Source organism: Gossypium hirsutum, chromosome A13, assembly GCF_007990345.1.
Source record: "Gossypium hirsutum isolate 1008001.06 chromosome A13, Gossypium_hirsutum_v2.1, whole genome shotgun sequence".
Classification (NCBI taxonomy): domain Eukaryota; kingdom Viridiplantae; phylum Streptophyta; class Magnoliopsida; order Malvales; family Malvaceae; genus Gossypium; species Gossypium hirsutum.
The window spans coordinates 96,434,439-96,446,922 of record NC_053436.1 but is presented as its reverse complement, the minus strand read 5'-3'; positions in this window follow the sequence as shown (position 1 = coordinate 96,446,922).

Below are 12,484 nucleotides of genomic sequence, written 5' to 3'. Positions count from 1 at the left end.
TAAAATAGTTAGTGAACAGACAGAATTCAGAATCAGTCTGGGCTAGAGCCCATTACAGTAATAGAACAATGTGTGTAGGCCTAAGCCTAGTACAATTTCAATTGGGTCTCAGCCCTCATCAGAATCAATTGGGCCTAGCCCATTCTCAATATCAGTAACAGTTGGGCCTAACCTATTAATAGAATCAGGTTGGCCTAAGCCCTGTACAGAATCAGTATCAGATGCAGATATGCAGACAGATTCCCAGCCCAGTCCAACCAACACACCACCCGTACCAACCAACTCACCATGTGGGGATAAAATTGACACCCACCCAGCCAACACACTAAGCTTAGCACCGGTTGTGGCACTAAGTCAACAGGACGGCTCAACGTCGTAGTCAGGACGGCTAAAGGCCATAAATATTGCAGCAACGTTGTCGGTTAACAGAACGGCTATAAGCCATAAGTATCACAGAAAGGCTGAAAGCCTTATACAGGACGGCTACAGGTCGTACACTTCCTCCGTCCATAATAACCCAACCCAATGCAATATGTCATGTCATAAATATTACGTGCATGCAAAGTCATACTCAGCACAATCTTATATGTAAATCATAGGCACATCAGTCATATGGAACATAAGGGCATAATCGTCATTCTACCATACAGGGGTATTACGGTCATTTTACACTACAAGGGTATTTTAGTGATTTTACAAAATAGGGTCTTAATGACCCAACAGAAGGTCCACCGTCGCCTCGAGCGACTTAAGTAACCTAAATAGACATAACAGTGCAAATGGGCCTAAGACCCATTACTTGGCCCAAGTGGGCCCACACCCTTGTGTGGCCCATTTAGCCCAAATTTAGATATGACTATGTGACCTATATAGCCCAGTCCAATATTTATCATTTATCTCGGATTTAATCTGTATGGGGCTTAAGAGCCCATTGGGCCCACACGGCCTATTTCGGCCCAACGAAGCCCTTAACAGCCCATGCCATGCACACGACATGACAGGCCCAACTACTTCCCACCTAACAGTTAGATTTACACAAGCGGGCCCCCGGGGCCCATTTGGCCCATTGAGGCCTAGAACAGCCCCAGCACACGAGAACGCTCATGGCAACCTCTACAGTCTATCGCCTATGATTTGTGGGCTTGGCTCACCCCACGTGCGTTCGCACGCTCGTGAGGCCCCGAATGCCGAGGTTTGGGCTCTTTGGCTTTTGCTGACTTCCAATAAAGATGAATACACACTTGTTTATGATAACGAGTCAAAGTCCATGATCACCAACCTTGGTTAAGCAGGTATGAAATAATCCCTCCTAAAACCAGTGATCACCAACTCATCTTGTTCGCTCTATTTAAAGCCAGTCCAACCATAGAGTTTCAGTCCAACTCCACCTCCTACACAGCTCAAACAGCAAAATAAATACCCCATTGAGCATCCCAAGACTTAAACCTTAGACCTCACAGTTACACAACACGCCACCTTGCCACTCCACCACAAGCTCTTTCTATGTCACCAATTTAGCCTCAATTAATTATAAGGTCTATAGGCCAAAGTCCAGGTTCCTTTAAAAGAAAAACAAAAATAAATTGCAATAGCTAAAACTTGAACCCAGGCTCCCTTGCAACCTTAATGATGCCACAACCACTAGACCACATGCTTCCTTGTGACATTTATTTACGACAATAATTTAAAAGGCCTTCGTCCAAGCACCCAAGTTTTATTCACTTAAAACCAAACTTTTTGCTAAAGCTCAGGTTTGAAACCAATACTTCTCCAACACTTCTCAAGGCCATTAACCACCAAAGCATACATTCAATTGTGTCATTTCCTTGTATAATTAAATGCTTATATACAACCTCCTTATGGACCCATACTCAAGGCCCAATACTTCTAGACCCAAATTGGGGGCGTTAGAGATGTAGTTTCCTACCCCCATCCGTTACACACCATCTTTGACCATCCCATCACACCATATAGGGTATTAAATACCCATCTATCCTTACACGCTGATTAGTGTCGGTATGACACATTATAGAGTGATTACAGATAAGCTGTCAGATCAGTATGCGATAAATCGCCAGAATCAAATACAAAATTATGGTTTAGCCACTCAGTTCGGTAGATCATTAAACTTCCAGCACTTCCTTCTTTATATTACAGATATTAGATATCAAAGGTGTACATAAAATTATCCAATACAATGCAAAATCAAATAATACAGATCGTTATCATTTAACAGTTATCGCATCAATTATACGTACAGAGAAGTGATTATTCAGCCTCAAAATATTGGATATCAAGTTATATAGTTAGATTTGGCCCTAAGGAAATTTTTAGTATTTTGGCCCACACGCCCATGTAGATTCACATGGCCTGGCACACGATAGTGTGGCTCAAAACAGTGAGTTACACAGTTTGGCACACAGCCAAGCACATGCTTATGTGACTCACAACCCCTCATATGGCTTGGAAACACGCCTATGTCCTTCGCCCATGTGACCTTAAATCCAAATAGTGAGTTACACAGCCTGGACACACGCTCATATCCCTAGCCCGTGTGACCCCAAAATACAAATAATGAGTTACACGACTTGGAAACACGCTCATGTCCCTAGCCTATGTGACCCCAATTCATAAATAGTAACTTACACAACCTACCATACGGCCTGTCACATGGTCCTGTGGCTCACACGGCCTACCACATGACCACGTGGCATAGAAAGCCATGTGTTTTTGATGTTTAAAAATCATAAAAAATTTGATTTTCGGTACATACCTAACATAATTTCAATGTAGAAGAAACATGAATAACTTTGAAACCTAATAACGCACAACCAAATACCAATTCAACAACAAATTCGCAACAAAACACTAAGATTAGCGTACTCCTTAAACTTATGTCGAAAGCTTTAACAAAATCCCTAATTTGATAAATCTCACATTACCTCGTACATAACAAGGAATTACAGAACTAACGTGTCGGAGGATTGTTTCTCATAAGATCTTCACCTAGAAAGAAAATCAATTGAACACTCAAACATATAATTCAAGCAGAAAACCATTTCAATGAAAATTAATTGAAAATAAGCGAAACGTGTAAAAACAACAAGAACTACAATTGAACTTACACAAAAACCTTCTGGTTGATGTATTGAACAAACTAGAGCCCTCAATTACAACTAACAGCAAGATTATAACAGTAATCAAGCGAAAGAAGAAAATAATAAAAAAAGAAAAGAAGAAGGGAAGGAAGGAGAAGAGAACGTCAACATTTAACTAAGTAAAAATAGAAAGTAAATAAAATAAAAAAAGAAAGAAAACTAAATGATTTACTCAAAAGCGTAAAAATATTTCCTTATTGTATGCATAGAGACTCGAACACAGAACCAAAAGATATATAGAAGTTTAACCATCAAACCAGTAATTTCATTCTTAGCATAGATTCACATAAAAATAAACTTAAGTCCAACGTTCAAGGATAAGGGTCAAATCAAACAAAATAAAAAAATTCCCAAAAGTGAGGTCTGAACCCCTGACCTTTAACATACAAGTAGAGTACTTTGCCACAGATACAAAGACTTAATTATATCATAATTTTACAAACAACATTCAAACTTTTGGGGCTTTACACTTTCTTTCTCTTCTGTTGTTGCTATATGCTATCTTATTGCAGTTCAGACTTCTAGTTGCAGTGTCATTATTTGTTTTGGATTTGTCATTGGTCGTGTGTAGTGAGGGATTTTTCATTTCAATTGTGTTTTTCTTTAATTAATTTAACTAATATTCATTCATTTGTAGAGGGCAATATTTTCAGGTTTTATTAAAGGAGTTATGGTTATGGTTGTGGATGTTGATTGTTCTTTTGTGTGGTTTTTGTAGGTGAGGATTGTGAGGTGCACATTCCTTCATCAATTTAAATGCATTGAAAACCTCTTCTTCTAGAGGTAAGTATCGAATACCCAAGTTTAGGGGCAAGTTGGCGATAGTTTTTGTTTGTAAAGGTTGAATGAATTTATGGCCGAGTGTTTTAGGAAGCAAAGGTCAATTCTTAGTAAACAATTGTTAAAGTGATTAAGTTATGGATGTTGTGTACAAAAATTGGTTCTTGATGTTCTTTCAAAATCTTAGGAACAATCAAGTGTGTGTTTATAACTTAGAAAATTGTAAAATTGTGCAAAACCAAAACTATCAACACCACACGGGTGTTTGTCTGCCTGTATGCACTGCACGAGCATGTATTTGGGTATATGGGCCACATAGGCTCGTCAGGTAAGGGGTGTGGGCCACACGGACGTGTGGGCCGATTCCAAGTAGTATACTTTGGACGGTATTGTAACACCCTAACCCGTTTCCGTCACCAGAGGGGTTACGAGGTATTACCAGATGATAACTAACATTTATACATCATTCAATTCAATCATGATTAATAATTCACTTCAGTTCTATAATAATAAAATGTAGATAATGTAAATAAATTCGGTTAAAAAGTACCCATGACATTCGGCAATTTCAATCATTTTAATTGCAACTCCTCTAATCATTTAAACCAAACAAACATATGCATATATCATTTAAATTAACAAGATAAATAGCCATTAAAGAAAAACATATCACACATATATCATGAATCCATTAACATTAAAGTAAAAAAAAAGATATAACCATTTTTCAAAATAACATTATCAAATAAGCAATCTTGGCCATTTTCGCATGGTTCAATTTACACACCATTTAGATTCGACTCAAAAACCAACTAGCCTATACATGCCATAAGACCAAGGTTAAACTTTAAAAAGTACCAAAAGTTAATGATAGTATGATGAGCTTCTCCAACGATCCCCGAGCACAAGACGATCACCAAGAAATCTATAATCAAGAGCAAAAAACCACACACAATGTAAGTTATTTTTAGCTTAGTAAGTTAAAAGCAATTAAATACATCTATCAATCAATCTCTTAATAATAATAACTTCAAGCATGTTTTAGACAGGTTTTCACCAATTAAAAACTTACTTGCACAATCATAAACACGCATACTACTTCTAATCTCAATGCCGAACCAATAAGTAAATTCATTTTTAATTTATATCCACAATTCTAAGTAAAAAGCCATTCAAATATAAGGCTTATGCTAAATTCCAAATAATCACTCCACACATAACATTTTCATATAATTCATAAGCAACCATATATAATTTATGTCTCAAATGCAAACATTTCATAATATCGAAATTTATCAAACTCCATCTTTAATGCTTAAAGATAAACTCGCACACTTAGTGCTCATTAACCGATCTCGTACACTTAGTGCCAAATGACCAATTTTGTACACTTAGTACTCAGTACCAATTTCATTTCACACACTTCGTGCTTATCTCAAGCTTACTACTCTTTTGATTATATATACACATACCTATATCACAATCAGCTAGATCAAATAAATGTATATATATTCACCTTCGGTTATATCAAACCATACATATATATTCACTTTCGATTATACCAAGCTATACATATATAATCACCTTTGATTATGCCAAGCCATACATATATATTTATGTACTTCCATTGAATTCATGAATTACATTATAATTAAATTCAATCAACTCAATTGCTTAAAACTTACCTCGATTATCGACGGATTAAGTTTCTCAGCTATTCAATTAATTTCGCTTTTCCCTTATCCGCTTCTGATCTCCTCGTTTCTTGATCTAATTAAAATTTCAATTTTAACTCATTCAATTTAATTTATAAACAAATCAATTCTTAATGCATAATTAATAAGTTTACTTATTCGCTCCTCATGGTATTCAACATTTGCTAAATAGTCCGAAGTATTCAATAATTAAAATACATCAATTCTTTATTTCAATGTACCATAACCGAATGCTCCATATGCCTATATGAATCCTTACGTATCTTCATTTCGTAATTAACTTCCCATTTAAAAATTTATTTCAATTTCATACCATAAACACAAAATCACCTAACATCTAAATTTAAACCTCAATAATCAAATAGCAACTTTTATTTTCTAACACATTCAACAATGAACTAAAGCATTTCTTCATATCAACCTCATGACCGAACATTCAATGTTCAACAATTAGGAAAATAAATTGATGGGTTATGATCAAAAGACAACTAACATCTCAAAAATACAAACAATTTTCAAATTAAAACTAAACACATACCTAAATTTTGAATCAAGGAAGGCCGAATGTCTTGTTTCTTTTCCATTTTCTTCTTCTTTTTTATTTCGACAAGAACAAAGCAAGTGGTTTTATTTTATTCATTTTCTTTATTTTTATTACTTTCATTTCATATAATATAATAATACTAATAAGTAAAATGCCTATATTCATTATATAAAATTCATAACAATCAACAAGTGCCGTCCACTACACTTGGAAATGGCTAAATTTCCTATGAAAACCCTCCACTAATAATAATCCTCATAATTTGGTTATCACCAAATAATTCATTAAGTTTTAATGTTATGCATTTAGACCCTATTCAATAAATCGACATTCAAATGATACAAATTTTAAAATGAAATTTCATGCCAACCAAATTCATGCATTCAAAAACATAGATAAATAATAAATAAATATTTTTTTGACTCGAATTCATGGTCCCGAAACCACCGTTCCGACTAGGGTAAAAATCAGGCTGTTACAACTCTCCCCCCTTAAGGATTTTTGTCCCTAAAAACTTACCGATGAATAGGTTTGGATAATGTTCTTTCATTGAATCCTCATGCTCCCAAGTTGCTTCCTTCACCCCATGTTTATGCCAAAGCTCTTTTACCAACGATATTTTTTTATTTCTCAATCCTTTCATTTCACGAGCTAAAATACGAATCGGCTCTTCCTCGTAAGTTAAATCGGGCTGAATCTCAATCTCAGGCGAACTAATCACATGTGAAGGGTCGAATCTGTACCGGCGAAGCATCGAAACGTGAAATACATTGTGGATCTTTTCTAGTTCAGGTGGTAACGACAATCTATAGGCAACTGGTCCGATACGTTCGATAATCTCGTATGGTCCAATAAATCTCGGACTCAACTTGCCCTTGCAACCAAATCTAAGAATTTTCTTCCATGGTGAGACCTTCAAAAATACCCGGTCACCAATCTAAAACTCTATATCTTTACGTTTCAAATCCGCATAAGATTTTTCAAATTTTGATGGATCACTTTTACTTTCTGTTTAGTTTCTTTAATCAAATCAACCCCATGTATCTTGTTTTCACTTAGCTCGGTCCAATACAAAGGTGTACGACATTTACGACCGTACAAAGCTTCATAAGGTGCCATTTTGATACTTGACTGAAAACTATTATTGTATGCAAATTCGATCAAGGACAAGTATCTTTCCCACATACCCTCAAACTCGAGAACACAACATCTCAACATATCCTCGAGTATTTGGATGATTCGTTTGGACTGGCCATCCGTTTGGGGGTGAAAGGTAGTACTAAAATACAGTTTAGCACCTAAAGCATCTTGCAGTTTCTTCCAAAACCGTGATGTAAACCTCGAATCTCTATCTGAGACTATAGAAATAGGTATTCCATGAAATCGCACAATCTGTGATATGTACAATTCGGCTAGCTTATCGAGTGAGTAATCTGAACGGACAAGAATGAAGTGGGCCAATTTCATCAATCTATAAATAATCACCCAAATTGTATCTTTCTTACTCGGTGTTAATGGTAATCCAGATACAAAATCCATTGTGACTTGATCCCATTTCCACTCGGGTATCAAAATCGGCTGAAGCAATCCCGATGGTACCTAATGCTCGGCTTTTACTTGCTGACATACTAAGCATTTTGACACAAAGTCCGCGATGTCTCTTTTCATACCACGCCACCAATAGTACAGTTTCAAATCATTATACATTTTCGTGCTACCCAGGTGAAAAGACATTCTACTATCACGAGCTTCATTCAAAATCACATGTATCAACTCTGAATTTCTCGGAACACACAATCGATTTCTGAATCTTCAGCAATCTTCAGTGTCAAGTTGAAAATTTGAATCAGCATTGGAATCACATTGAGCCATTCTTGCTAACAAATCATTATCCATTTTCTGAGCTTCAAAAATCTGTTGGACAAAAAATGATTTTGCTTTTAGTTCAGCTATTATCGCACCATCTACGGACATAGTCAAACACGTATTCATCACACGTAAGGCAAACAGTGATTTTCAACTCAGAGCATCTACAACAACATTAACCTTCCCCGGATGATAATCTATCACTAGCTCGTAATCTTTTAATACCTCTAGCCACTGACGCTGTCCCAAGTTCAAATCCTTCTAAGTCATCAAATATTTAAAGCTTTTGTGATCGGAGTGGACATGACATTTCTCACCGAACAAATAATGACGCCAAATCTTTAAAGCAAACACAATAGCGGCCAATTCAAGATCGTGAGTCAGATAATTCTTTTCGTGCGGCTTTAACTATCTCGAGGCATACACTACAAATTTGCCTTCCTACATCAGAACAAAGCCCAACGCATTCAAAGAAGCATCACTAAAGATAACAAACTCTTTACCCGATTCCGGTTGAATAACCACTGGAGCTTCAGTCAACAAAGTTTCCATTTGATCGAAACTTCTCTGACATCTTTCTGTCCACTCAAATCTAACATTTTTCTGAAGTAGCTTTGTCAACGGAGTAGCAATCATCAAAAAACCTTTCACAAATTGCCTATAATATTCGGCAAGTCCTAAAAACTCCAAACTTCGGTAACGTTCCGCGGAGGTTTCCAATCGAGTATAGTTGAAATCTTATTCGGATCAACCCGAATACCTGACGCTGAAACTACGTGCCCCAGGAAACTAACCTCCCACAACCAGAACTCACATTTGCTAAACTTCGCATAGAGTTGATTATCTCGTAAAATCTGTAATACCAATTTCAAGTGCCCAGCATGCTCAGTTTCATCATGGGAGTAGATCAAAATATCATCTATAAACACAGCCACAAACCGATTTAAAAACTGTCTGAAGATTTAGTTCATTAAATCTATGAAAATGACAGGTACATTAGTAAGTCCGAAAGACATCACCAAGAACTCATAGTGTCCGTATCTCGTCCAAAAAGTGGTTTTAGGCACATCAGAGTCTCTAACTTGCAACTGATAGTAACCCGAACGCAAATCTATTTTCGAAAAAACTGATACTCCTTTTAACTGATCAAACAAGTCATCGATTCGTGGAAACGGATACTTATTCTTGATTTTCGCTTTATTGAGCTGTCGATAATTAATACACATTCTCATAGTTCCATCCTTCTTTTTCATGAATAGCACAGGCACACCCCAGGGAGAAAAACTCGTTCGCACAAAACCTCGATCTGTCAACTCTTGCAACTGTGTTTTCAACTCTTTTAATTCAGTAGGTGCCATTTGGTATGGAGCAATCGAAATCGGAGTCGTCCTCGGTACTAACTCGACACCAAACTCTACCTCTCGAATAGGCGGCAAACCCGGTAATTCTTCAGGAAATACATCCGAATACTCACACACAACTAGTACGGATTCAATATTTTTGTCAATCACTTTACTATCAAGCACATACGCCAGGTAGGCTTCGCAACCTTTCCTCACAAACTTCTAAGCTAAAATCGAAGATATCATAGCCGATAAACCATTCAGATCAGTAGACTCAATTCGAAGTATCTCATCATTCTGGGATTGCAGATCAATGGTTTTTCGTTTACAATTCACCACAGCATCGTGTACGGTTAACCAATCCATACCCAGAATTATGTCAAACTCGTCGAAAGGCAATAACATCAAATCAGCCGGGAAACATGAACCTCGAATCATTAGGGGGAAATTCTTGCACACTTTATCAACTAACACACACCGACCCAGGGGGTTAGATACCTGAATCACAAAATCAGTAGACTCAACAGGCAAAGTCTTACTGGATACTAACGTTTCACACACATAGGAATGAGTTGACCCGGGATCAATCAAAGCAATTACACTAATATCATAGAGAGTGAATATATCAGTAATAACGTTAGGGGATGATGCCTCCTCTCGAGCGCGAATGGCATATGCTCCGGAGGGTGCACCAGGCTTGGATCGAACTGCTGTATCCGAAGCCCCTCTCTGAGTACCACTCCTACCTCTCGTGCTCCTAGGTAGTCTACCCTTAGTTGTAGTGCCACTCGGTCTTGCGCTGTGAACATTATCTTTCTCGACTGGTTCTAGACAATCCCGAATAAAATGATCTCGTGCACCACATCTATAACAAGCTCTATTGTTATACTTGCCCCAACACTCACCCACATGTCGTCTTCCGCATTGTTGACACTCAGGTTTATTCGATCGAGTATTTCCAACACTGGTAATTGAGGTTTCTGGTGAACTCACTGGTGGTCGATCACGTATAGAAAGCCCTACAGTAGTCTTAGATCGGTTGCTATCATCTCTGAACTTCTTTGGTGCCAACTGAGAAGTTTTACCCACAGATCTCTTACGAAAATCTTTTGCTTCGAACTCAGCTTTTCTTTTCTCTTTTCCAAGTTCTTTGGCTTTGCAAGCTCGCTCAATGAGTACCACGAATTCTTTTATTTCAAGAATATCAACGAGCAATTTTATATCTTCCCTCAATCCTTCTTTGAACCTTTTACGCATAGTTGCTTCGGTTGAAACACACTTCCGGGCATAATGGCTGAGTCTCACAAATTTTCTTTCGTACTCAGTAACAGTCATACGACCCTGTCTAAGCTCAAGAAACTCTTTACATTTCTGGTCAATAAATCTTTGACTGATATATTTCTTGCGAAACGCAGTCTGAAAGAAATCCCAAGTGACTTGTTCTTTTGGTACAACCGAAACCAGAGTGTTCCACCAATGGTAAGCAGAGTCACGTAACAAGGACATGGCACATTTTAAACATTCATATGAAGTACATGATAATTCTTCAAATACTCGAATAGTATTATCGAACCAACATTCAGCTTTCTCAGCATCGTCATCATCTATAGCCCGAAATTCTTTGGACCCGTATTTTTTTATTTTATCGACCGGGGGCCTACTTAATCTCATAAGATCAGCAGTCGGTGGTACCACAGGCATAGGAGGTGGGTTATTCAGGTTCGAGGGTTGCTGAACAGCCAGATTTATTCGGATATAATAATTAAACCAGTCACTCATCATATTATAGAAGGTTTGTTTAGCCCGTTCATTTTGGTTACTGGCAGTTGGCCGAGATTCAACCGGCGCGGCCCCTTGAACGGGAGTAGACGCCACACTCTCGACATCATCGGCTACTGCTCGCTTGGGATCTTAATCCATTTACTATACGAAAAACACGTTTTAAGCATCAAAAGACATCACACTATCATTTAATAACATATGGCATGTATAGCTAGACTTGTACGCGCTACGTTAGTCTGAGAATCGACTAAACTGTAGCTCTGATACCAATAAAATGTAACACCCTAACCCGTTTCCGTCGTCGGAGGGGTTACGAGGTATTACCAGATGATAACTAACATTTATACATCGTTCAATTCAATCGTGATTGATAATTCACTTCAGTTCTATAATAATAAAATGTAGATAAAGTAAATAAATTCGGTTAAAAAGTAGCCATGGCATTCGGTAATTTCAATCATTTTAATTGCAACTCCTCTAATCATTTAAACCAAACAAACATATGCATATATCATTTAAATTAACAAGATAAATAGCCATTAAAGAAAAACATATCACACACATATCATGAATCCATTAACATTAAAGTTAAAAAAAAGATATAACCATTTTTCAAAATAACATTATCAAATAAGCAATCTTGGTCATTTTCGCATGGCTCAATTTACACACCATTCAAATTCGACTCAAAAACCAACTAGCCTATACATGCTATAAGACCAAGATTAAACTTTCAAAAGTACCAAAAGTTAATGATAGTATGATGAGATTCTCCAACGATCCCCGAGCACAAGACGATCACCAAGAAACCTATAATCAAGAGCAAACAACCACACATAATGTAAGCTATTTTTATCTTAGTAAGTTAAAAGCAATTAAATACATTTATCAATCAATCTCTTAATAATAATAATAACTTCAAGCATGTTTTAGACATGTTTTCACCAATTAAAAACTTACTTGCACAATCATAAACACGCATACTACTTCTAATTTCAATGCCGAACCAATAAGTAAATTCATTTTTAATGTATATCCATAATTCTAAGTACAAAGCCATTCAAATATATGGTTTATGCTAAATTCCAAATAATCACTCCATACATAACATTTTCATATAATTCATAAGCAACCATATATAATTTATGTCTCAAATGCAAACATTTCATAATATCAAAATTTATCGAACTCCATCTTTGATGCTTAAAGATAAACTCGCACACTTAGTGCTCATTAACCGATCTCATACATTTAGTACTTGGTATAAATTCAATTTGCACACTTAGTGCCAAATGA